This window comes from Bradysia coprophila, assembly GCF_014529535.1.
Source record: "Bradysia coprophila strain Holo2 chromosome X unlocalized genomic scaffold, BU_Bcop_v1 contig_675, whole genome shotgun sequence".
In the NCBI taxonomy this organism is placed as follows: Eukaryota; Metazoa; Arthropoda; class Insecta; order Diptera; family Sciaridae; genus Bradysia; species Bradysia coprophila.
This window is the reverse complement of record NW_023503359.1, coordinates 9,363-33,660: the sequence shown is the minus strand read 5'-3', so window position 1 is coordinate 33,660 and position 24,298 is coordinate 9,363. Positions and strand designations below refer to the sequence as shown.

Below are 24,298 nucleotides of genomic sequence, written 5' to 3'. Positions count from 1 at the left end.
AAATAATTATCTTAAGTGTTAAACCGAATTTTAATTGATTTTATTTTTTGCGTTTGTCGCTAAATTTCTACAGAACCTCAATCGATAAATTACATGTGAGCCATAACGTACAAATTGCAACACATTGGTCGTAAAATATGCAAAGAAATGCATGGTGTGTGAGCAATTTATTACAGCACACTTTATGAAGAGTGGACTCAAGGCTTTTGTTCTAGACATGCACCCAGTAAAATTAATATGACGGTAAATTTAGACAATATTGTGTGATGGGACAAGACGTGTTTGTGTGAAAATTTGCTTAACTACGAGTGGGAAACAGAAAACTTGTATTCCAAGCTGAAGTGAGCGATACAATTCCCCGAGTGGATAACCAAATTTTCACTCAGAAACGTAAGGTAATTTACACATCAAGAAACCAAATTAACGAAAAGTTTTTTTGTTCGAATGAGCAATCCCAATTCGAGAGGCAAATATTCATAGAAAATAAATACTTTGTCAGCGAAAAGAAAATCCTTAGAAAATCCTCAAGAATTTTACGAAAGGTTCAAGAGAAAAGACAGAAAATAAAGGAGAATCTGTTAAAAAATCCTTGAAAATTCTTGAAAATCCTTGGAGGGTTGTTTTTTTTTTGAACTTAGAAATATCTGCCTCTAATTCCTCCAACTACTTTCGATACTCTCCGTCCAGGTCCAGCTGATTAATTTCAATCGTCATACGACACTAGATTAGATTAGAGTTTTTGGGATGTTTCTTCCATTGAGAAGCAGGAACCCAGAACAAAGATCCTTTTTACCTGCCCTTATTATTTCTATTAGTGAAATTAGAGAAATTTCCCTGTTTTCGATAAGAAGTCGTTAAGGAACTGGCAATGTAATGATGGCAGACACGACAGAGTAAAGTTAACCAGGCAGTAGCGGTGACTTGACAAAGGACCTGAATCTAGTAGCCCAATATTTTTTGCGAACTTATTTCAATTCAGTTTATGGCAGTGTTCATTTGAGTTCATTTTCATAAAGTGTCTCTTATTTGACGTTTCGAAAATGAACCGCTCCTGCCTGGTTTATTTTACGAAGTGACTATTGGCACTTAGGTGCGAATAGTGTATAAGAAGACTATTGGCACTTGAGTGCGATTAGTCTATATGAAGGCTATTGGCACTTGAGTGCGATTAGTCTATATGAAGACTATTGGCACTTGGGTGAAGGCTATTAACATAAAATGTTGTTTATGTTTGTTATTGTTTAAATGACAGTTAATGACATAATCAGAAGTTCGTCTTTATGAAGCGTAGGAACGCCTAAATAATTAACAATTTCTAAAATTGAGAGGCATTTTATGAAATTTGTCAACTGAAATCGAATCTTCTGTAAGTTAAGAAGCGCCATGTAACAACACCAAACTGTTTTCTGTATTCCGTATGCCTTCAATTTTCAAAAAAACATTGAAACTGTCGCCTGGCGTTCTTATATTTTCCGTCTAGAGTTGTTCTGCTGTAGCCTAATAAAATTTATCCTGTTACGATTAAGAACGTCTGGGTATTGGTTCGACCCTAGTGAATTTGTCCTTTTACGAATAAGAACGTATGGGTGTTCGATTTATCTTTCCGAATTTATGCTTCTACGAAAAGGGACGTAGAGGTGATCTACTAGAAACTACAGAATTTCTACTTTTACGAATAGGAACGAAAGGTGGTCTGTTCAACCCTGGTGAATTCATCTTTTTACTAAGAGGAACGTAGATGTGTTCTGCTCTACCCTAATAGAAATTATCCTTTTACGAATAAGAGCTTATGGGTGTTCGTTCGACCCTAGGAAATTTATCATTTTACGAAGAGTAAGGTAGATGTGTTTTAAATCGAAATAACGATTTATGTAAAGAAAAGTGACGAACCAGAACCGTAATGACCCAGAACACGACAAACACACAATTTAGACTAAAGTTCCTATGATCACAAATTCGATGTGACTGCTAAGTTGATCTCCACCACTCCTCCTCAATCAGATCGACATGATGAACTTAATTTTTCATCCTCCTCCTCAATTTATGACCTCCGAAGATACCATACCAAATTGGTTCTTTACATTAGTGTATCCAATCAATCCTTCATTATATATTGACTGATGTTGTGCTTGGTTTTGCTACGCTTTGAACGACTATGCATCTTGCTATGCTTAGCTACGCCAATTGCTATGCTCAGCTACGCCATTTGCTATGTCGTTGCTATGCAATGCTGTACCAAAGCCACGTCTCATAAATCTTCAAAATTCACCGAAATAAATAATGTCTCCAGCTGATCCTGACATTTAGATGTGCTTGCTATGCTGCTATGAATTCCTATGCTGCCTTGCCTTCCTATGCGAATGTATGTCGCTATGCCTTGCTATGCTTCTATGAAATTCTATGCCGCAATGCAATGCTACGCTTAGCTATGTTAATAACAGCTTCCACACGACTTGATAAACGCTCCTGGGCCCATAACCTGTTGGAATCGGCAGGAATCTGGGACATAAGTTCCAGTGAAATAACGATTTATGTAAAGAAAAGTTTAATGAACCAGAACACGACAAACACACAATTTAGAATAAAGTTCCTATGATCACAAATTCGATGTGATTGCTAAGTTGATCTCCAACAGTTCAACCCTAGGAATTTTCTCTTCATATTACATTAGATGATTTGACAAAATGAAACAAAAAATCAAAAATAATAGACCTACTTCAATAAACAATTTATCCTTTTACGAAGAGGAACATAGAGGTGTTCTGCTGCAGCCTAATAAAATTTATCCTTTTACGAATAAAAACGTCTGAATGTTCGTTCGACCCTAGTGAATTTATCCTTTTACGAATAAGAACGTATGGGTGTTCGTTCGACTCTAGGGAAATTATTCTTTTACGAATAAGAACGTAAACTTTTAAAAAATATTTAATTTTTAATTTAGTAACAAAATTATCAATAGTCTATACGAAGGCTGTTGGCACTGGAGTGGAATTAGTTTATACGAATGCTATTGGAATGCTATTCGTATAAACTATTGGCACCTAATTGCCAATAGCCTTCTTATAGACTATTCGCACCCAAGTGCCAATAGCCTTCTTATAGACTATTGGCACCCAAGTGCCAATAGCCTTCATATAGACTATTCGCACCCAAGTGCCAATAGCACGCGCCTTTATTTTACTCTGCCGTGTGGTTCATGATACGCGAAGGTGCGAAACCTGAGATTGGTATAGAGCAGACAATCCCTATCTCCTTAGATGGACCAATCTATTCTGTGAGAAGACACTAAAACCTTCATTTAAAAACCAATTCTCTACGTCTACGATATTTGGCTCAGCCGCTTAGCCTACAAAATATTTTCCGTCTATGACAGTCTAACAATATGGGATAAAATCTGCGACTGAGATTGAATATCGCCAGTTGACATTGCCAAATTTTAGTTACTAATCGTAGCCGAAATCTTCTTCAATGAAACGGCGCTGTCTCTTGTTCATTTTACGTCGAATCCGTCTATATTTATATATAAAAACTGGGTGCAATTTTAATTATTTTTTGTATAAATTTGTCTGTCTACCATTAACGTAAACTATTTTTGGTTTGACGGTGAACTGGTGACTTGCAGTTCTCTACAAACGATAATTTCGTACAGTTGATTACTTTGTTGTGATTGCGAAAATTAGCAACTTTTCAACGAAATTGAATTTAAAAATATTTGCGATCTGTACAATCGGTACATCTGTGGATATTGAACTATGGAACAGCTGTGGAATGTTATACGAGTTATTCCTGCAAATCTGAAAATGTCTCAGGTCTTGCAAGTTGGAAATGTTAACAGATTTTCTCTACGATTTAAATAAGTTATTTTCGTTGCCGTTCGGTGTGCCATTGGTGTTTTATCATCCACAATATGTGTTAATTTTTCGCTCATATTTACTTACTCAATAAATAAATAAATTCTGCTGTCTTGTATTAAATTGTATTACACGAGACCATTAAAACATTTTCATTATTATTGTTATTATTACATGCCTTGTGCAGCGAATGTTTGATTAAGTCGCTATGTGTTTCTTATACAGACGATTTAGTGTTTTCTTTTTAAAATGCCATAAGAAAAAGCAGCGGTGTTTTATTACTTGTATGTTAATGTTTATTTTGATATGATATCGAATGACATTATATGAGCCGATGGAAATGTATTGCAGAAATGTTAATTTGCTACCTTGACGCTTTCAAACTTGTTCTTTCTTATGTTCGAGTTCGATAGAAATTTCCTTGTACCAATGAATCCGTCTGTCTATGCTAAATGTCTCTGCTCAATGATTATGCTAAAAAAAAACTCCACTGGAAAAGTTGCAGTAATTACTGTACTGAAGTTTGATGGAAATTCAATTCCATTTTTAGGTCTTTTTTTATAGGAAAAAAAGACCTATTGTGGGCGCTTCATCTGTCCGTCCGTCCGTCCGTCCGTCTGTGTCACAAATAAAATGTGATTGATAAAAGTTAAAATTGCAATGCTACTATGAGCAAAGCAACACCAGGCAAATCCTCTGGTAACCAATCGCTCATAGCAGACATTGCAATTTGAAAGTTTGGTAGTTGTTGGTAGTTGGACCCCCAAAATATTTAGCAGGAAAGACGTTTCTTACTCGAGAGACGCACACCGACTGACGAAATTATTCGGCCTGCTGGTCTATTTATAAATCGAGTATTTGGTAGTTGACTACCAAAGTGGTAGTTGACTACCAAAGTGGTAGTTGACTACCAAAGTGGTAGTTGACTACAAGTTAGTTGACTACCAAAGTGGTAGTTGACTACCAAAGTGGTAGTTGACTACCAAAGTGGTAGTTGACTACCAAAGTGGTAGTGATACAAGTGGTAGTTGACTACCAAAGTGGTAGTTGACTACCAAGTGGTAGTTGATACCAAAAAAAAGTGGTAGTTGACTACCAAAAGTGGTAGTTGACTACCAAAGTGGTAGTTGACTACCAAAGTGGTAGTTGACTAAAGTGGTAGTTGACTACCAAAGTGGTAGTTGACTACCAAAGTGGTAGTGTGACTACCAAAGTGGTAGTTGACTACCAAAGTGGTAGTTGACTACCAAAGTGGTAGTTGACTACCAAAGTGGTAGTTGACTACCAAAGTGGTAGTTGACTACCAAAGTGGTAGTTGACTACCAAAGTGGTAGTTGACTACCAAAGTGGTAGTTGACTACCAAAGTGGTAGCTGACTACCAAAGTGGTAGTCAACTACCAAAGTGGTAGTCAACTACCAAAGTGGTAGTTGACTACCAAAGTGGTAGTTGACTACCAAAGTGGTAGTTGACTACCAAAGTGGTAGTTGACTACCAAAGTGGTAGTTGACTACCAAAGTGGTAGTTGACTACCAAAGTGGTAGTTGACTACCAAAGTGGTAGTTGACTACCAAAGTGGTAGCTTGACTACCAAAGTGGTAGTTGACTACCAAAGTGGTAGTTGACTACCAAAGTGGTAGTTTGACTACCAAAGTGGTAGTTGACTACCAAAGTGGTAGTTGACTACCAAAGTGGTAGTTGACTACCAAAGTGGTAGTTGACTACCAAAGTGGTAGTTGACTACCAAAGTGGTAGTTGACTACCAAAGTGGTAGTTGACTACCAAAGTGGTAGTTGACTACCAAAGTGGTAGTTGACTACCAAAGTGGTAGTTGACTACCAAAGTGGTAGTTGACTACCAACGTGGTAGTTGACTACCAACGTGGTAGTTGACTACCAACGTGGTAGTTGACTAATACGGATGTTGTAGATATGTTTACTGTTTGAGAGCTGCACACCGACTGATGAAATTAATCGGCTCGCTTGCCTATTTATAATTCCAAAATTTGGTAGTTGAATACCAAAGTGGTACTTGAATGAGTACCAAGCTAGTAGTAAACAGAAATTGAAAAAAAAAAATGAAAAAATACCTCACCAGGCTTCAGCCGGTCTATTCTTGTTCCTTTTTGAGTTCAATTCGAGTATGAGGGTTGCTGTGGCTTCCGGTACTGCTAGTGTTTTTCTATGTTAGTCACTTTGTCAGCAGATAACTTTGAACCTTTTTTTTAGCAAAAACAGTTTTTCTAGTCACTGGAGCCATTCTCCCAGAGGTTCTATTGTATAAGAATGTCTGGTCAAATTTTTATATGAGACATTGATTGTGGTAGGTCCTTGAATCTTGGTGTCTCCTTGTATCGTGTGGCCAGCTTCCAAATGGTACAATAATGGGCCTGAAAATACCCATTTTATATGAAAAATTTGGATTTACCTCTTGGAGAAGGGCTTCTGTGACTAGACGACAAGACATTTTATTGCTCTCATCGCAGCAGCACCTCCTAAAAACTTCCAAAGTTATCTACGGGCACAGTGACTAGGATCGGAGAACACTAGAAGTACCCGAGGGTACAAATTTTAAAAGTAATGTTCGTTCTAGTCCGGTTTCTAGTGTAGGGAGAAAGGATGGTAGACATATCAAGATGTTGGCAGTAAATGTCCTGTACTGGTTCGATTTTTCAAACGAAGTTTCTATCGCTGATACAAATCATAACATTCATTTCTCTTATAACAGAGCACAAACTAGCGCCCAGCCATTATTTGTATAAATGTTTTCGGCGTTCAACTGATAGATAACCGGGATTTTTTCCACAATTTCTTCAAAATGATTTTTGGAAAGATGTTGGTATGTAAAAATTTAAGAAGCAATGAGAGGTTTGTCAACCACGACAGAGTAAAGTTAACCAGGCAGTAGCGCTGATTTGACTAGGGACCTGAATAATCTAGTAGCCCTATATTTTTTGCGAATAAAATTTTTCAATTTATGTCAGTGTTCATTTGAGTTCGTTTTCATCCAGTGTGTTAGGTTCTTTATTTGACGTTTCGAAAATGAACCGCTCTTGCCTGGTTTATTTTACTCTGCCGTGTTGTCAACCAAACAGTTATTGTTTTGATTTCATCTCATCGGTTCACTTGTTTATGGAAGTCTCTCGACAATATATCTTGTCACCACTCATTGCCCACGACACATTTAGTTGACATGCAGCATCTTAAGATTTCATTGATTGAAGAGCACTCAAAAAGTTTTTTTTTTCTTTTGGGCTTCGTAATAAAAAAAATATTTCTTTTGCCATTGACACGTCCAAGTATCTTTCGTTCTCCTTTGACGATTTCGTTGGTCACAACATTCGAATTGTTTTTAAAAAAACAAAAAAAAAACAATTCCATCTCCAAATTGGAATCTTGACTACCGTTCCGTACTTTGACTGCAGCAAATAGCCTTGACTGTACGCTGTCATTGTGTGATCATAAAATCGAATCATAATGCTGTAGTATAATTAAAATGATTAATTTTCATCTGAAAACTGTTTCAGTATGAAGGTGGACAATATAAAGTGAATGAGAGGAAGAAAAAAAAAAGAACGAACACTCGACCGTTTTGTGTTCATCTATTGTAATTAAGCTTAAAATGTTCCAATGAAAACCTATTTACTAAAAAGGCAAATTTGATTTGTCATTCATTTGAACATCGTCTCATTAATCCATTTCGAGTGTATGTAATTATTGTTAAAAAAATGTCGTTAATCATTGTGATGAACGATTTAGCCTCCAACTATTACTTTAACTGAAAAAGAGAATAAAATGAAACAACGTTCATTCCATTGGGAAAATGTGGTACGGAAATCAAAATCTACATCACAACTTTGTGTGGTGTTGTGTGTGTGTACTTTTATTATCAATATTTTTCTGTTGTTATATATGAATTCAGGTATTTAACTGTTATACTCGGTACATTACACGATATGGATGGAATTATATGCAACGAGAGTTAACAGAACCTGGGTCGTTGAAGAATTATTATTTTTCGTATAATGTAGTTGATGCTGAGACGTTATTTATAGAACACAGTATTTTAGATTACAATATTATATTATATTACCAGTCAATTTGAAAGAGTTTTACTTTATTCTTTACCGACAGACCGCTTAATGTGAATTTTCTTTAGCAACGACGAAGAAATTCTGAACGAAAAAAAAGTCGAATACAGTTTTCCATAACAGCTTTATGTGAGCACAAAAAAAAAGAAGAATTTTCAGTGTACTCTGACAAGTCTTGCATTATAACAGCACCTGGCTGATTGCTTGATATATATCCGTTGAGTTCGACATCTTCTTCTGTGCATTTATCAAACTGTAATTTTAGTTGTCCTGTCTTTGGCTGGAGAGACACACACCACTTTGAGATCTGGATTTTTTAGCCCCGTACGAAGTACAAAGGGGCTTATAGGATTACGATGCCGTGTGTAATTGATGGAATTCGAAGCAGACGGTAAGGGCAAAGTGTTTGCCTATGTTCATAGATGACGAATCTGCAATAAAAATTTTGTCTGTCCGTCTGTCCGTCTGTCACGTCGATAACTTGAGTAAATCAAATCCGATTTCAAAAAAAAAAATTCCCTGAAAAATAGTCAAAATAGTGAGGCTAAGTTCGAAGATGGGCATATTCGGGTCGGCCCTTCGTGAGTTAGGGCCACCTAAGTGATTTAAGGTCTTTTGGTGATATTTATGGCAAAATAAACGATGGAAATTTAAATGACACGGCAAATGATAAGTATTGTCAATACCAATCCAGGAAAAAAAAGTTTTTTAAAATCGGGTGAGTGGACCGTGAGTTAGGGCCTTAGAAGTGAAATGCTACTAGGGCCCTATGTGTATTTTACATTGAACTCGAGTAAATTTCATTCGTTTTTCGTAATTTTTGTTTCATTTGGAAGGTAATCAAAGGTCGAATAGAATGTAGTTGAAAAAAATTTTAAATTTGGGTCCTCGGACTAAGGCCGCTACTAGGGCCCTATGTGTATTTTAGATATAACTCGAGCAAATTTCATCCGTTTTTCGTAAATTTTGTTTCATTTGGAAGGTAATCAAAGGCCGAATAGAATGTAGTTGAAAAAAATTTTAAATTTGGGTCCTCGGACTGAGACCGATACTAGGGCCCTATGTGTATTTTACATATAACTCGAGCAAATTTCATTCGTTTTTCGTAATTTTTGTTTCATTTGGAAGGTAATCAAAGGCCGAACAGAATATTGTTGAAAAAAAAATAAATTTAGGTCCTTGGACTAAGGCCACTACTAGGGCCCTATGCGTATTTTACATACAACTCGAGTAAATTTCATCCGTTTTTCGTAATTTTTGTTTCATTTGAAAGATAATCGAACACCGAATAGAATGTTGTTGAAAAAAAATGGGGTCCTTGGACTAAGGCCACTACTAGGGCCCTATGTGTATTTTACATTGAACTCGAGTAAATTTCATTCGTTTTCCGTAATTTTTGTGTCATTTGGAAGGTAATCAAAGGCCGAATAGAATGTTGTTGAAAAAAAAAATAAATTTGGGTCCTCGGACTAAGGCGCTACTAGGGCCCTATGCGTATTTTACATATAACTCGAGTAAATTTCATCCGTTTTTCGTATTTTTTGTTTCATTTGGAAGGTAATCAAAGGCCGAATAGAATGTAGCTGAAAAAAAAATTAATTTGGATCCTCGGACTGAGGCCGATACAAGACCCTATGTGTATTTATACTAAATAAATTTAAATTTTAGGGCGATTTGAAATTTTTGTTTCATTTGAAAGGAACGTCGTACGGGGCTTCGTAATTGCGCTATGCGCAATTCCTAAGATGTACACATTTCATAATAATTTGACTTCAACTACGTTTACGGGTGCAATAGGTCTACGGTCAAAGTAGGGTGACAGACGCACAAGGGTCACGTACGCAATAGATATACGGGTTTGTACGGGGCTCAGTCGCAGCAAACTCTCCGACTGTTCTGATGGCTCGTTTTCTTTGAAATTTTGGCTTTTGAAATGTGTTGTTGGTTTTTTTTTATTGATGTGAGCCATCAACGAATATTGTTTCATAAAAGGATTATGCCAGAGTTCCCACGGCTTAGGAAGGCTCCTAAAATTAAGAATTTTAGGAAATTTTAAAGGCAATTTTAGGAGATTTGGAAGGTAATTTTAGGAGAATTTTAGGAGGAATTTTTTAAAATGTGGGAAAGGTTGTATAAGTAATTTCCGGAGGAATTTTTGCTCTGTTTCTCTGTTTCTCATACACTTCGTAAAATACTAAAAATGTTTTAGAAAATTGACAAAAAGTTATTTTTTTTGTCAAAACATATTTTTCCTTATGTAGTTTAATAATTGAAACTTTTATGATTTCCTCTTTTCTGACGCCAGTCTCGACTAGCCAGCAACTGATCCTTTATCAGGTTTTTCTTGTCGACTGCGCCTTTCGAATTAACAAGATTCACCATAATTTTGTTTCCATCATTTATCAGCTCTTGTGCACTAAAAAGTTTTTTTTTCCACTGGATCTGGAGAGATTTCTCGATATCGGAAAGTTTTTCTGAACTCGATTTTTTTTTGTAAAGATGCTTTATTAAGATTATCTTCCGCCTCTTTATTCTTAAGAAGTAGTACCTTCTCGACTTTTTGTTGTTCGAGAAAAGTAAAGTACATTGAGGAGTGGGAACTCTGTATGCATCATAGCTTCCAAGTTTTCGCCTAGCATATCTTAGACTTATAACATACGACTTACAAATATTCAGGCACTTCGAGATAATATACAGGTTGCCTTAAAAACCTTAAAAAAGCGCAACTTGTCTAATAACATGGTAAAAATAAAAGTTTAAAGGTAGTGTCGAGCTAGTCCGAAGTGGAATTCAAGCCTTACATACGTAAATGTCGTGTCGTTGGTAATTCATGTGGAATGAATAGCGTCGATTGGATTATAATTGTTACCTCTTATAATTCCGAGACTGCAACAGCTATTGGCCTACATAAAAAAGTATCTAATTTTGAAGAATCAGTCTCTCCCAATGTAGAGTTTTTCTTAACCTGTCACAGACGGCAAGCATATTACCAGTTTTACTATCTGATCTATTACTTCATTTGATCGAATATTTTCAAAGATTGATCTCAGAAATCTTTTACTTCATTTGTTTTGAACACGCTTTTTGCTTTGCCAAATTTTGTGTGTGCAATGTTGATTCACAATCATCAATTTTCAACAGTCAATTTTGGAAGTTGAAGAATTTCCTTCGTTGTGACGGAGAATTTAAAAACTTTTCGCTCGCTTCGCTCATAACAAATTCCTTCCCACTTACAAATTCACATGAATATAAAACCTCGTACAGAAACTCTATTTCATTCACTGACGTGTCAATAAGTTTGGGTTTTAGTGTTTTTCAATAGTGAACGGAACTGAAATAAATTTGGTTTGCATCGTCATGAGAGCTGTCAAAATTTAGTTCCATTTACTCAGTGCGTTCACTGGGCGACGAAAAATAAAAACTTTCTATACGAGCGAAATAATCGTTTGCGACAAAAGTAAAAGTAGCGAGACTACGGACTGTTTACTATTGGCCCTGAAAACCATGAGCCTACTCTGATGTGAGATTAAATATACTGAGCAATTTTGGTTAAACAAGTATGTCAAGAGTAGCTGAGGACCGTTTCTTAATTTATCATCATTCATGAATACATTTTAAGCGTGAGGAATATACGAAATCCTTACAAAACAACATAAATCAATCTACTTATTGAATCATTGTTCTTCGTTCGTTACTTTCTACTCACACGTTTTGCAACTCTAGTACTTTTCCTTTCATAATCACTTCATCTTAAGATCGAATTTCTACCGCTAAAATGTAGGATAATTTATGAACTCCAGTATCAGATTCAACGGACTCCTTCGAAAGAATCTAATTAACATTTTATTTCTACTGTTCCATATCTAACCAGTGGACCACAATATCTAAATTTGTTTTTCTAGACATTCATTTACCCTGAGAAATGATTGCTTTTGATTGGAGCCGAAAATAGATAGAAGAAAATACATTTTCTGATTTTTTTCTGCTAGTTTTATGGTAAGTCGATGAAGCCCCATGCAAAAATTATGGCAAAATTAATTTGTTGTCATTTGAAATAAAAAAATGTCTGCGTCTGCTTCCCTTTTAAGGGACAAATTCATTTAGTAATACGTTGAATTCACAGCGGAAGCATTTCATTAAAAAGAAATGTTCAACGAAATTCCTTCGACACCCTATATCCTCCAAATAGCTTCCCGAAATCGAATTGCATTTATCGATGTAAAGTTCACAATTGTTAATACGATGAGCCATAAAATTTATGACAGCTCAAATATGTTACTGTTTCAATTGCAGCACAGTATCTATAAATATATATTCATACCATAACGTTTATATCAATGAATCGATTTCGTCTGTGTAGCAGACAGACAAGCTATACACATATATACGCATATACCATCAGTCTTTCCGATTTATTTTATTCCCCAATTTTAAGTAGCTGAAATCAACGCAGAATCAATTTATGTTTATCAATAAATAAAGAGGTATATACGGAATGGTTAGTGGCGCTTAGACTGAAACCATTTTGACATAAGTGAGGGTTAAGGCCTAAAACACACAAGCAATTTTTTGGAGCTGAGATCGACAATTATGCTGCGATTGACAGAAATTTGACAGAAAATGTATAGACGTAGTTAGTGTCATTGTTTTCGTGTGAAATAGTATTTTACATGACTGGAAAAAGATGAATAATAGAGTTTTCGTGTAAATTTTGTTGATCCGACACACGAGAACGAGAACTTTTATTTTTATCCCAAGCTATGTAATGGATTTTACATGCTGATGGCGTCGAAAGTAGTGCTTATTTTAAATCGACGTTTATGTGATGACCCAGCACTTAACAAAGCGCTACGAATAATTAGCGTTTAGCCCTAACTGTGAAAGCAATTTCATCATCATACGTTGTCTAAACTTGCAATTATTCTTTATATTGCGATTGGAAATGTAAGCCAGGCTTAAGAGAGCACAAAATTGAATATCAAAAACCACAGTCATTTTCAAAATATTTGCTAGTTTGCTTCATCCCTAGTTCAGGAATCAAGGAGTCATTGCACTTAATGCCGCTTAAAGCGAATCCCAACAATAATCTCTTCGAGAAAAGTGTGACGTAGTCTTTGAAATACAATTTCTAAAATGAATGATATCGCTAGAGTTGACGCTTTCAGCTTCGTTACGCAAAAATTAAATTTTACACCCAATTAGTTCAAACAAGCTGGCTTAGTTTTTCTCATCATCTGCCAAATAATTTTTACAAAAAAAAATTTAGACTGGAAACAACCAAAATTTTACCAAAAAAATCTGCGTCGCATGGGGCAGATAAATTTTCTTGTCGGTCTGTTCCTGAACATCTGCCACTTTGCGACGCAGATTTTTTTGGTAAAATTTTGGTTGTTTCCAGTCTAAATTTTTTTTTGTAAAAATTATTTGGCAGATGATGAGAAAACCTAGGCCAGCTTGTTTGAACTAATTGGGTGTAAAATTTAATTTTTGCGTATCGAAGCTGAAAGCGTCAACTCTAGCGATATCATTCATTTTAGAAATTGTATTTCAAAGACTGCGTCACACTTTTCTCGAAGAGATTTTTGTTGGGATATCAGTCGTTTTAGAAGTGTAGTCAACACTGCTTTTTATAACAGTTTACAGTTTTAATTCAAAAATTTTACGAAAATCGAAAATTTTACGAAATTCGAAAATTTGAGGAAATTTGACGAAATTCGAAAATTTGACGAAATTTGACGAAATTCGAAAATTTGACGAAATTTGACGAAATTCGAAAATTTGACGAAATTCGAAAATTTGACGAAATTTGACGAAATTCGAAAATTTGACGAAATTCGAAAATTTGACGAAATTCGAAAATTTGACGAAATTCGAAAATTTGACGAAAATCGAAAATTTGACGAAGAAAGTAATTCTCTATCTGCCACCATTCAAGAAATATCTCCAAAACCCCAATTGACCCACCCATTTCCAACTTTCGACATGTTTCACATATGCCCCTCTGTTCTACTCGTAAAACTCTGAGACTTTGCCGAAGAAAGTAATTCTCTATCTCTCATAACCAAAAAAAAATATTAGTCCTTTCATCCTACGCTCGAGTAGCTCAAAATTTGGTCCCTCTAATCACTCTAGCTCAAACGAATCTGCCCCGATTTTTTTAATTATTTTTTTGTTCGAATCGTGTTACGAATACCTTTCATTTGATGGGTCGCACGCCTCTGTAGGTTTCAATACAGCTAAGCTACAGCCGAAAACGCGTTCCCGACCCTCGAAAACCACACTCAGAAACCACTTCGAGGCCAATAAAACAAAATTTTGGTTTTTCCTGGGGTAATGGCGTATCACATTTTCATTTTTATGCCCACCCTGAGGTTCCTGCAAAATTTCATGGAGATTGGCTGACTAGTTTCCGAGATCGACCGTCGATAGATAGACAGATAGACAGATAGAAACATACAGAGTAAGTTGAAAGATTTTGATTGTTTGGAAAACGTTAATTTGGTGCATTTTCTATCAAAATGACCAACTTCAAAACGATGTATCTCCGGCAATTTTAAAGTTACATAGTCGAGTGATATCTCGTTTTGCTCGTATTTGAAGCGCGAATAAGATAGAATACGATTTGTGGTGATACAGGCCAAAGGAAAGAAACTTAAATTCTCGCCTATATATAGTTGCCGCGTCTCAAAAAAATTTCTTCGTTCTTTTTTTGGAAGTTAGACTGCGTCAAGTCCTCCGCTATCGCTCCGGACATGATTTTATTTTTAAACAAAAAATTTGTTCTTCTTCTTCTTTTTCAGTCTGTTTCTATCCACTGCTGGATGTAGGCCTCTCCAACTTCTTTCCATTTCGTACGATCCATTGCCATTTGCTGCCAGTTTATACCTGCAATATTCTTAATTCCGTTTGTCCATCTCTCTGGTGGTGTACCTATAGCTCGTCTTTTATATGGTCGCCAGTTCATGATCTTTTTGGTCCAACGTTCGTCTGTCCTTCTTGCAATATGACCCGCCCAGCTCCATTTCAGAGATGCTATTCTTTCCATGACATCAACGACCCTGGTTTGTTGTCTAATCCATTGATTTGTCATTCTGTCTCTGAGTGTTATTCCAAGCATACTCAGTTCCATAGCTCTTTGTGTCACTCTCAATTTATCTTCGGATGCTTTCGTTAAAGTTAAAGTTAAAAAATTTGTTCGAAACAAAGAAATTAATTAGAAAATGTAAACGAAAAATTTCGTGAATTCAATTAGATCGAAAAACATGTTATAGCGAGGGGTGACGCACTTCCATTTAATCCATTTAATCCATTAAATCCATTTAATCCATTAAATCCATTTAATCCATTTAATCCAAAAAAAATTTTTTAGTTTTACCGAAATAATTAGGCTACCGACCTGAAAAATTTGTAAAGTAATTGCGAAAAATAGATTTGCACGATCCCCACCTCGTTTAAGTACTCGTGAGGTATAGGAATTTTTTTTTGTGAAAAATGGTATTAAATTTATTTAATCCATTTAATCCACTTCACACCAAAAACTCCTAAAAGTGGATTTTTTCGCTTTTTAACATTGTAGTATGAGTTGTAGTACGTGGTTCGATCAACGATTTTTAAGACTTTTACAGTATTTGGTAAAATGAACTTTTTTCCTATTTAATCCATTTAATCCAATTTTTATTCCATTTAATCCATTAAATCCATTAAATCCATTTAATCCATTTAATCCATTTAATCCATTTAATCCATTTAATACCATTTAATCCATTTAATCTAGAAGTGAGTTACCCCTCGTGTTATAGTGAGTGGCTCTGAGTTAAACAAAAAATTTGTACGTAAAAGTGCACGCAGAATGAATTAACCTTCGGTGAATGTGAAACCAATTTAATAACATTTTTTTCAACAGTAAAATGATTTCCCCTTTGTAAAATTTTAATTACTGAAACGACTTATTCTTTAATAATTTCTAATTTACCACATTTTTATTGTTACTCGATAATAATCTAACTTCTTCTCTTCGTTTTTTTTTCCTTCTTCGTATAACAGTGTTCTTTCGTAATTGTACTCTGATATTGTTAAAAGAAAATTGTTGTATTCCATTCGTATCACATAAAATATCTTATATTTCACTTCAGTTAAAGTCAAGAAGATGTTAAAAGCTTTTTTCTATAATTAATCTACAGTTAGGTGTATAAACCAGCGAGAACAAACAATAATTTTTATAATATTGCCAGTTCACTGTATTAACAACAGTATTTTGCTGGTAGATTTATAGATTGAATTGAACGAAATTTCAAACAAAAGTTTGAAAAATTACATTCAGAGCGAATCTGTATGGTAGTATGTTCGAAGAAACTTTTTTTTTATTTAAGTACCGTTTGCAATCAAAACTATTAAAATGTTTATAACTCACAATGTTGAGGTATAAAGTTTTTTCTTTGTTCACGTTTTTATGGACCTCTCGGATATGCCTTCAAAAGAGTTCAGAGATTGAAAAAAAAAACTTTTTTAACTGACACTATAAAGACGTACTAATTGTCGACAGGTAGAAAACGATCAAAATAAAAACAAAACATTTTTTGTCGATTTCATGATACCTAAGAGTAAAGATTACTTGAGCTTGGACTCAAACCCGAAAGCAAAGCCAAATTATTGGTTAAAAAAATTGTTAAAGTTTTATTGGGCAGCACTGAATGAAAGGAGTACTAGACCTCATTCAGTCATTACATCATGCTGAGAGTTGTTAGAATTTTAATCAAGAAAGTGCTGTAGGACCTCGTGTGGGACATTTTTTTTTAGTTTGATAGTAAAGACAAAAGTTCATTTTAGGGAAATTGAAGTTTGTGCAATTACATCATAATTGTCAAGAATTTTAATTCTTCTAAATTCGTCGGTTGGCCGCTGTATCGCTGGTTACTATTTGTACTGGAGGGATATTCTCCCCAACACGCATGTGCCAGTACATCTACTATGACAAAATTTCGTTACTTAGGTCATGTTGCCCGTCCAGTAGTTGTGTTTATTCTCATTTGTTTCCATACAGATTCACTGTATTTATACCCTGTTGCAAGGGTTGCTCGATTTGTTTCAATTTAATTGCATAATTGATTTCTATTTTCTTAGAGTGAAATCACTGGTCGAACTCTTCATAATATTTTCGACACTCCCACCAGTTTCCGCAGGTCACGAGGAAACTCCAAACGAAAATATGTTAATTTGTCTCTTCCACCAATTCTTTTGCTGTTTCTTCGACTCTCCCACCTATGGTATCCGAAATGTTGAGGAAACCATCCCATGATTTGCTACTCTTTGCTGATAACCTTCTAGCTTCTAGCTGGGCGTTACGACGACCATCAATTTGTGATTTGACTCGACCAACCAGTCTTGCTAATTTCTTTTCTTCTATGACCTTTTCTTCTTGCTGCTGCCAATTGACGTTCTTTGCTGGGTATTACGACGACCATCATTTTCCAAGTTGACTCGACCAACCAGCCTTGTAACACCACGACCAATGTTACCAAACTGCTAATTCTTCTTTGTGCTACTGCCAATTGACCTTCGTTGCTGGGCGTTACGACGACCACCAATCTGATTCGATTGACTCGACCAACAAGGAATCTAGCACTTCTTTTATTCAAAGCAACTCGTTGTGTTTGACGTGAAAATCTTTTACTTTATTAGTTTTAATATACATTTTACCATATAAGACCACATTATGCGGAGATCATCGTTTTTTTTTGTCTGTTTTCTTTGATAACAAATGATTATAGTCGTCTACCTTGATTAACTATCAATTCTTAAGTCTCTTTTAGGTTTCGAAATACGCATCTCAACAATAAGTCGGTGTGAAAAAAAAGTGGTGGCTATTGACTTCTATTGTTGTCTATTGCCGTCTATTTTTGTCTATTGGCGTCATTGGTGCCTATTGGCATCTATTGGTAGCAATGGCAAATAGCACCTGTCACAGTATTTGCTCGTGTAATCTCCCCCTCTAGTTGTACGCATAAGCATGCACCTTTTTTTGCATCAATTTAGACTCTGCAGTTCTATAAACAGTATGCATGTTCTATTTAAAGAAAAATAGTTCAATCGCACCGTATTCGAAACGGATCACGGTGACATTCATTAATCAATGATGAATAAAGTGGCACAGTCAATTTAAATTGAATTGTGTTATTTTTTGCAGAGTATCTCTATCTTTAATATTAATTAACGCAAACGATATATAGATTTATGCAGATGGGTATTATACATATCAGATCTGAAAGACATTATATATATCGGATCGACAAAATATTCACCCACCATAGTAGCGAAAAATAAATTTTTTATTAGACACTTCCTCTGTTTATGTTTGCAAGAAAACACGTGCACACAACTGTATGGTATGCATAGAGAGTAGTTCGTTAGTTGTTGGTTTTTAGCCCCGTACGAAGTACAAAGGGGCTTATAGGATTACGATGCCGTGTGTAATTGATGGAATTCGAAGCAGACGGTAAGGGCAAAGTGTTTGCCTATGTTCATAGATGACGAATCTGCAATAAAAATTTTGTCTGTCCGTCTGTCCGTCACGTCGATATCTTGAGTAAATCAAATCCGATTTCAAAATTTTTTTTTTCCCTGAAAGATAGTCAAAATAGTGAGACTAAGTTCGAAGATGGGCATATTTAGGTCGGCCCTTCGTGAGGTAGGGCCGCCTAAGTGCTTTAAGGTCTTTTGGGGATATTTACGGCAAAAAAAACGTTGGAAATGTAAATGAAACGGCAAAAGATAGGTAATGTTGATACCGATCCAGGAAAAAAAAATTATTAAAATCAGGTGAATGGCCCGTGAGTTAGGGCCCTTGAAGTGAAAGGCTACTCGGCCCTAAGTGTATTTTGCATATAACTCCTGTAAATTTCATCCTTTTTTCGTGATTTTTGTTTCATTTGAAAGGTAATCGAAGCCCGAATATAATGTGGCGAAGAACGTTTTAAATTTGGGTCCTTGGAATGAGGCCGCTCCTCGGCCCTAAGTGTATTTTGCATATAAATCGAGTAAATCTCATCCAATTTTGCTAGTTTTTGTCTAATATGAAAGGTAATTGAATACCGAATAGAATGTGGTGAGAAAAATGTTTGAAATTTGGGTCTTTGGACTGAGGCCGCTCCTCGGCCCTAAGTGTATTTTGCATATAAATCGAGTAAATCTCATCCAATTTGCTAATTTTTGTCTTATATGAAAGGTAATTGAATACCGAATAGAATGTGGTGAGAAAAATGTTTGAAAATTAGGTCCTTGGACTGAGGCCGCTCCTCGGCCCTAAGTGTATTTTGCATATAACTCGAGTAAATTTGATCCGATTTTCCTAATTTTTGTTTCATTTGAAAAGTAATCGAACGAGGAATAGAATGTTGTTGAAAAAAAATTAAATTTGGGTCCTTGGACTAAGGCCACTCCTAGGGCCCTATGTGTATTTTACATATAACTCGAGTATATTTCATCCGTTTTTCGCAATTTTTGTTTCATTTGGAAGGTAATCAAAGGCCGAATAGAATGTTGTTGAAAAAAAATTAAATTTGGGTCCTTGGACTAAGGCCGCTACTCGGCCCTAAGTGTATTTTGCATATAACTCGTGTAAATTTCATCCGTTTTTCCTAATTTTTGTTTCATTTGAAAGGTAATTGAACATCGAATAGAATGTTGTTGAAAAAAATTTAAAATTTGGGTCCTTGGACTAAGGCTTCTCCACGGCCCTAAGTGTGTTTTGCATATAACTCGAGTAAATTTGATCCGATTTTCCTAAATTTTGTTTCATTTGAAGGGTAATCGAACACCAAATAGAATGTTGTTGGAAAAAAAAATTAAATTTGGGTCCTTGGACTAAGCCCGCTACACGGCCCTAAGTGTATTTTGCATATAACTCGAGTAAATTTCATCCGTTTTTCCTAATTTTTGTTTCATTTAAAAGGTAATTGAACATCGAATAGAATGTTGTTGAAAAAAATTTAAAATTTGGGTCCTTGGACTGAGGCCTCTCCACGGCCCTAAGTGTGTTTTGCATATAACTCGAGTAAATTTGATCCGATTTTCCTAAATTTTGTTTCATTTGAAGGGTAATCGAACACCAAATAGAATGTTGTTGAAAAAAAAAAATAAATTTGGGTCCTTGGACTAAGCCCGCTACACGGCCCTAAGTGTATTTTGCATATATCTCGAGTAAATTTCGTCCGATTTTCCTAATTTTTGTTTCATTTGGAAGGTAATCGAAGGCCGAATGTAATGATGTTGAAAAAAAATTAAATTTGGGTCGTTGGACTAAGGCCGTAACTAGGCCGTAGGCCTCTCAATAAATTAAAATTTTAGGTCAACTTGAAATTTGTGTTACATTTGAAAGGAACGTCGTACGGGGCTTCGTAATTGCGCTATGCGCAATTTGTAAGATGTACACATTTCATAATAATTTGACTTCAACTAGGGTGACAGACGCACTAGGGTCACGTGCGCAATAGATGTACGAGTTCGTACGGGGCTCAGTCGCAGCAAACGCTCCGACTGTTCTGATGGCTCGTTTTTTTCGTTCTTTTCTGAAAACTTTTGTTTTACTACTCATAATCTTTTTGTTCGTTTTATAAAAGGAAGGTGTGTATAAAAATACGATGTGTGTAATATTCAAATTTTTTTGGTTTTGTTATACGGTTTGAAGTTTGAACGCAAATTATTCGAATTTCGTTTTTTTTTTGCTTCAGACTAAATCGATTTTTCGTACTTATGTGGCTTCCGGCATTTCCATTTAGTATGGGTATATATAGAGAACACAATGCATTCGTCTTATGATAGTGTCAAAATAGCGTTTTTTGTGTATATCCTGTTCGGCTCTCTAAACACGGAAATGGAAATGTGTTACAATGAATCAGTAGTAAATTCTATATTCATTCTCGAATCTTGTCATATCATTTTTCTACGGAAAACATTTTTCTATTTTGATGGGTTATATTTTGAAGCCAAGGTCGAATACGAAAAATACACTGATAAGCCTTCCATGTAGTACGTCCGGCTCATCCACTCGTGTGAGCACCTTTTATGGACGGTACTTTAAGAGTAGGAGTGCCAGATTTAAATTTTTGCCCACTGAAATGTTCGAGGGACAGATGAACGTGGAAAATCTTTTGGCAATCAAAAAAAAATCCTTAGAAAATTGTCTTAAGAGCGCTCACCCCTTGGCCATTTTCTAGCCTACATTTGTGCGCAAAAATATTCGTTTTTTGATGATTTTTCTGAACCAAAATCTTTTTTTGAAAAAGTAAAACCATTAAAGCATGCAAAAATGTGTTACTTTTAAGGGAAAAATTGGTTTGTGGTCGATAACTTAACCCACTTGGAGAAACCTTTGCAAATGTGTATATTTATGCGTTTACCCTCGCGTCGTTATTTTCACAGAGTCTTCGCTTTTCTTTTATAAACTGGTTACTTAGATAGAGAGAAGAAGTGGGTGGAAAATAACCTGCACCTAAGCCTCAGATGGGCCTGTTGTGCTTCCCCACAGTTACTTAAATTCCCTTAGACTTGTTCATGAATTTAAGGATTTCTGTTGGAGCAATGCTCCAAATTGATTTGTAATTGATTGTATACGAGCCTGGATGTGATGCTCCTGGTTTGATATACGCTGGACTATGACAGAGGAAGTGTTCTGTTGTTTCAATATCGCCTCACATATCACAGTACGGGTCAGTCGATATACATATCGTGTGAAGATGTTTTTTCAAAGTGTTCTGACCTGTTAGAACGCTTGTGAGTCTTTTTATATTAGATCTGTTGAGCGATAAGAGATACTTAGCGTTTTTGTTGTTTATTTTGATTGAGTTTCTGCCTTGTCGCGCAGTGGTCAAAGAGTTCCAATAATTCTTTGATTTTTGAGCTTTCCAGTTCGACGTTATTCGTTGGAGAGTAGAAAGTGATACTGCGGTCGCTGGTTCGGGACCGGTGAAATGAGTGCTCGAAGCTAGTTACCGCTAATTCTTGAGTGACCAGGGACCCAAGTAAGTGAGACTTGAATGGATTCCGACAGTCTTTGAATGGTGTCACAACATTCAAGTACTATTGCAGACGAGAATTTATATCCTTTTATAGCTTTAATTGCTCCTTGTCTATCTGTACATATGATGATAGGTGGAGAGTTTGCGTCAGAATGTTTTAAAATGGTTAAACTGGTTACTTACTCAATATATAGAGGCTGCTGTCACTTGATTTGACGAAAAAAGGGATTTTAAAAAAGATTTTTCATCTTATAAATTCCCGGGAAATGTGATTTGCGTCATTTTTCTGCATAATTCCACATAGAATATGAAGTTATCAATGAGACATTATCGCAAAAAATGTGCGATTCAATCACACAGCTTCAAATTTCAAATTTTGTGATTTATCGCATGGCAAACGTCAATTCAACCTGGAACATTGTCGCTAATTTGAAAATGTATTTTTTCGGCGGAAACGCATTTATTTGAATGTGTGTGCACTTTCGTCGAAATGAATGAATTTTTTCGTCCTCAGTAGCAATAAGCTTTGAAACGCCATAAATAGTTTGAGCACATTGGCATACCCTATTGAATGTAATATCTCAGTAAAGTGTCATTCTCATTCCCATTCTCAAACAAGCCCAAAGAATTCCTACAAAGATAGCAGGCGCAAGAGATGTAATAGTTATTTTCCTAAAACATTCTAAACTGCTTTTTTAGCATAAGTTAGGAACAACGTTTTTCCTAAACGACGTGGGAAATAAAATTGTCACTATACTCTAGGATATTATCTCCAATTATCTGAAGTGTGGTTCTGACGGTCTGACTAAAATTTCACGATAAAAAGTGTTTGAATGACAACGTAAAAAGCCCCCCGGTTTGACTTTTGTTTAAATTTTCACTAACACGTACTTCCCTCCGGCCCAAGTAATCCTTAAAAATAGTCTCATACGTATGTATCGTGATTGTCTAAGCGAAATCCATAAAAAAAACCGTAAACAGTTTCAGATCGATATAATCTCTAGCAATGTTATAACGTAAGGTGTGTTGTGCTACAAACGCAATGTTTTGTTTCGTATCGTGTGCGTTAATCATATAAATAATACCACCTAATGACTGTTACAGCTGAAAAGGTTTTTTTTTGTTGTTGGAAAGAAAAATAGGTCAGGGTGACTTCTGTACAATGTCACGTATTTAACCCAAATTATATCCGTCTGTGTCGAAAAAGCTCGAACAAGTTAAGAACCCATCCAGTCATCCAGTCATACGGTGGTGTAAAAATGTTGTTCATATTAAATCGCACTTAACTTATCCTCTAACCATCTCCACAAATGTACTCACACCAGCAGAGAGACAGAAACAAGTGCAAATCGTTTTACCGTTTCTCTGCTCAACATCATAAAAACGGTTTGTTGAATCACTTTCTTACCGAAAACTAGTATGAACCAATCGTCTATTGATTTTCCACATTTTCCTCCACAACAATGCCGGTGTAGTAGGGTGCAAGGCTATATTGATTCAATGCTAAGTGAAGTATTTTCGAACAAAGTTTTGTGCTTGAAATCTTAGACGTTAACTACCGCACATCGTGCAAAGTTGTGGGTTAGTGTTTCCCCGTTTCCCATCTGCAGAATATTTTAACTTTTTGTGCATAATATTGGGTGAGTTGGTTGGAATAATATCAAATTATTTGCACGCAATGTTGTTTTGTGTGCAGAAACTTCAAAATGTAACAACAACAGCAGACAATGTACAAAACGCTTTAAATTCGAGTATTTTATGGAAATTAATGTTGTTTTTTTTCTATTCGTTTGTTTACAGATTGCATCATTGAAGACATGTCATGTTTTAGTTTACATTGGAATATATAAAACGAATGTGTTGAAAGTGTTTTTGGAACGTTCACTACTTAATCCGTTCATTAATATACATATACATACGTACAAGTGATAGCAATTTATACGATTTTATTTTACATTAACAAGAAAATATTTAACAAAAAAAAAGGAAAAAAGAAAATTGGCCAAGTGTTGGTGATCGCATGCAGACGAGTGAAAAAGCCTAATGTTTCCAATTGTAAAATTTCCATTCATTGAAAATTTCTACCAATAAGAAAAATACAAAAAAAAATTTCTTTTGAAAATTCTGTGTTAGTGTTACTAAATCAGCATGTTGTCGTATATGTTACCTGTTGAGGAGAAAACCTCACCACGAAATCTAAACTTAAATCTCAATCTAAGTGAAAATAGTAATGAAAACAATGAAAAACTAATCGATCAATCGTCAAGTAAATTAATTAATTTTGAACGGGCTAGTGTTCTGAAAAATTCAGATATTACAAATGGTGCATCATCACATTCACAGAAT

General features: G+C 35.5%; 2 long non-coding RNA genes across 2 annotated transcripts in view; one reads left to right on the top strand and one right to left on the bottom strand.

The window, feature by feature from the left end:
- The window catches only part of LOC119070260, a 46,648-nt gene extending 22,722 nt beyond the window's left edge, over positions 1-23,926 (top strand). The window contains exon 2 of the long non-coding RNA XR_005086490.1: positions 23,753-23,926. This is a non-coding gene — a long non-coding RNA (uncharacterized LOC119070260). The remainder of the gene's footprint in view (positions 1-23,752) is intronic.
- Positions 3,300-23,890, bottom strand: LOC119070261. The gene is made up of 4 exons (XR_005086491.1): positions 23,751-23,890; positions 7,966-7,971; positions 6,583-6,585; positions 3,300-3,311 (listed from the first exon to the last, which is right to left on the bottom strand). It is a non-coding gene; the product is annotated as an uncharacterized LOC119070261 (long non-coding RNA).
- Positions 23,927-24,298: the final 372 nt, after the last annotated feature.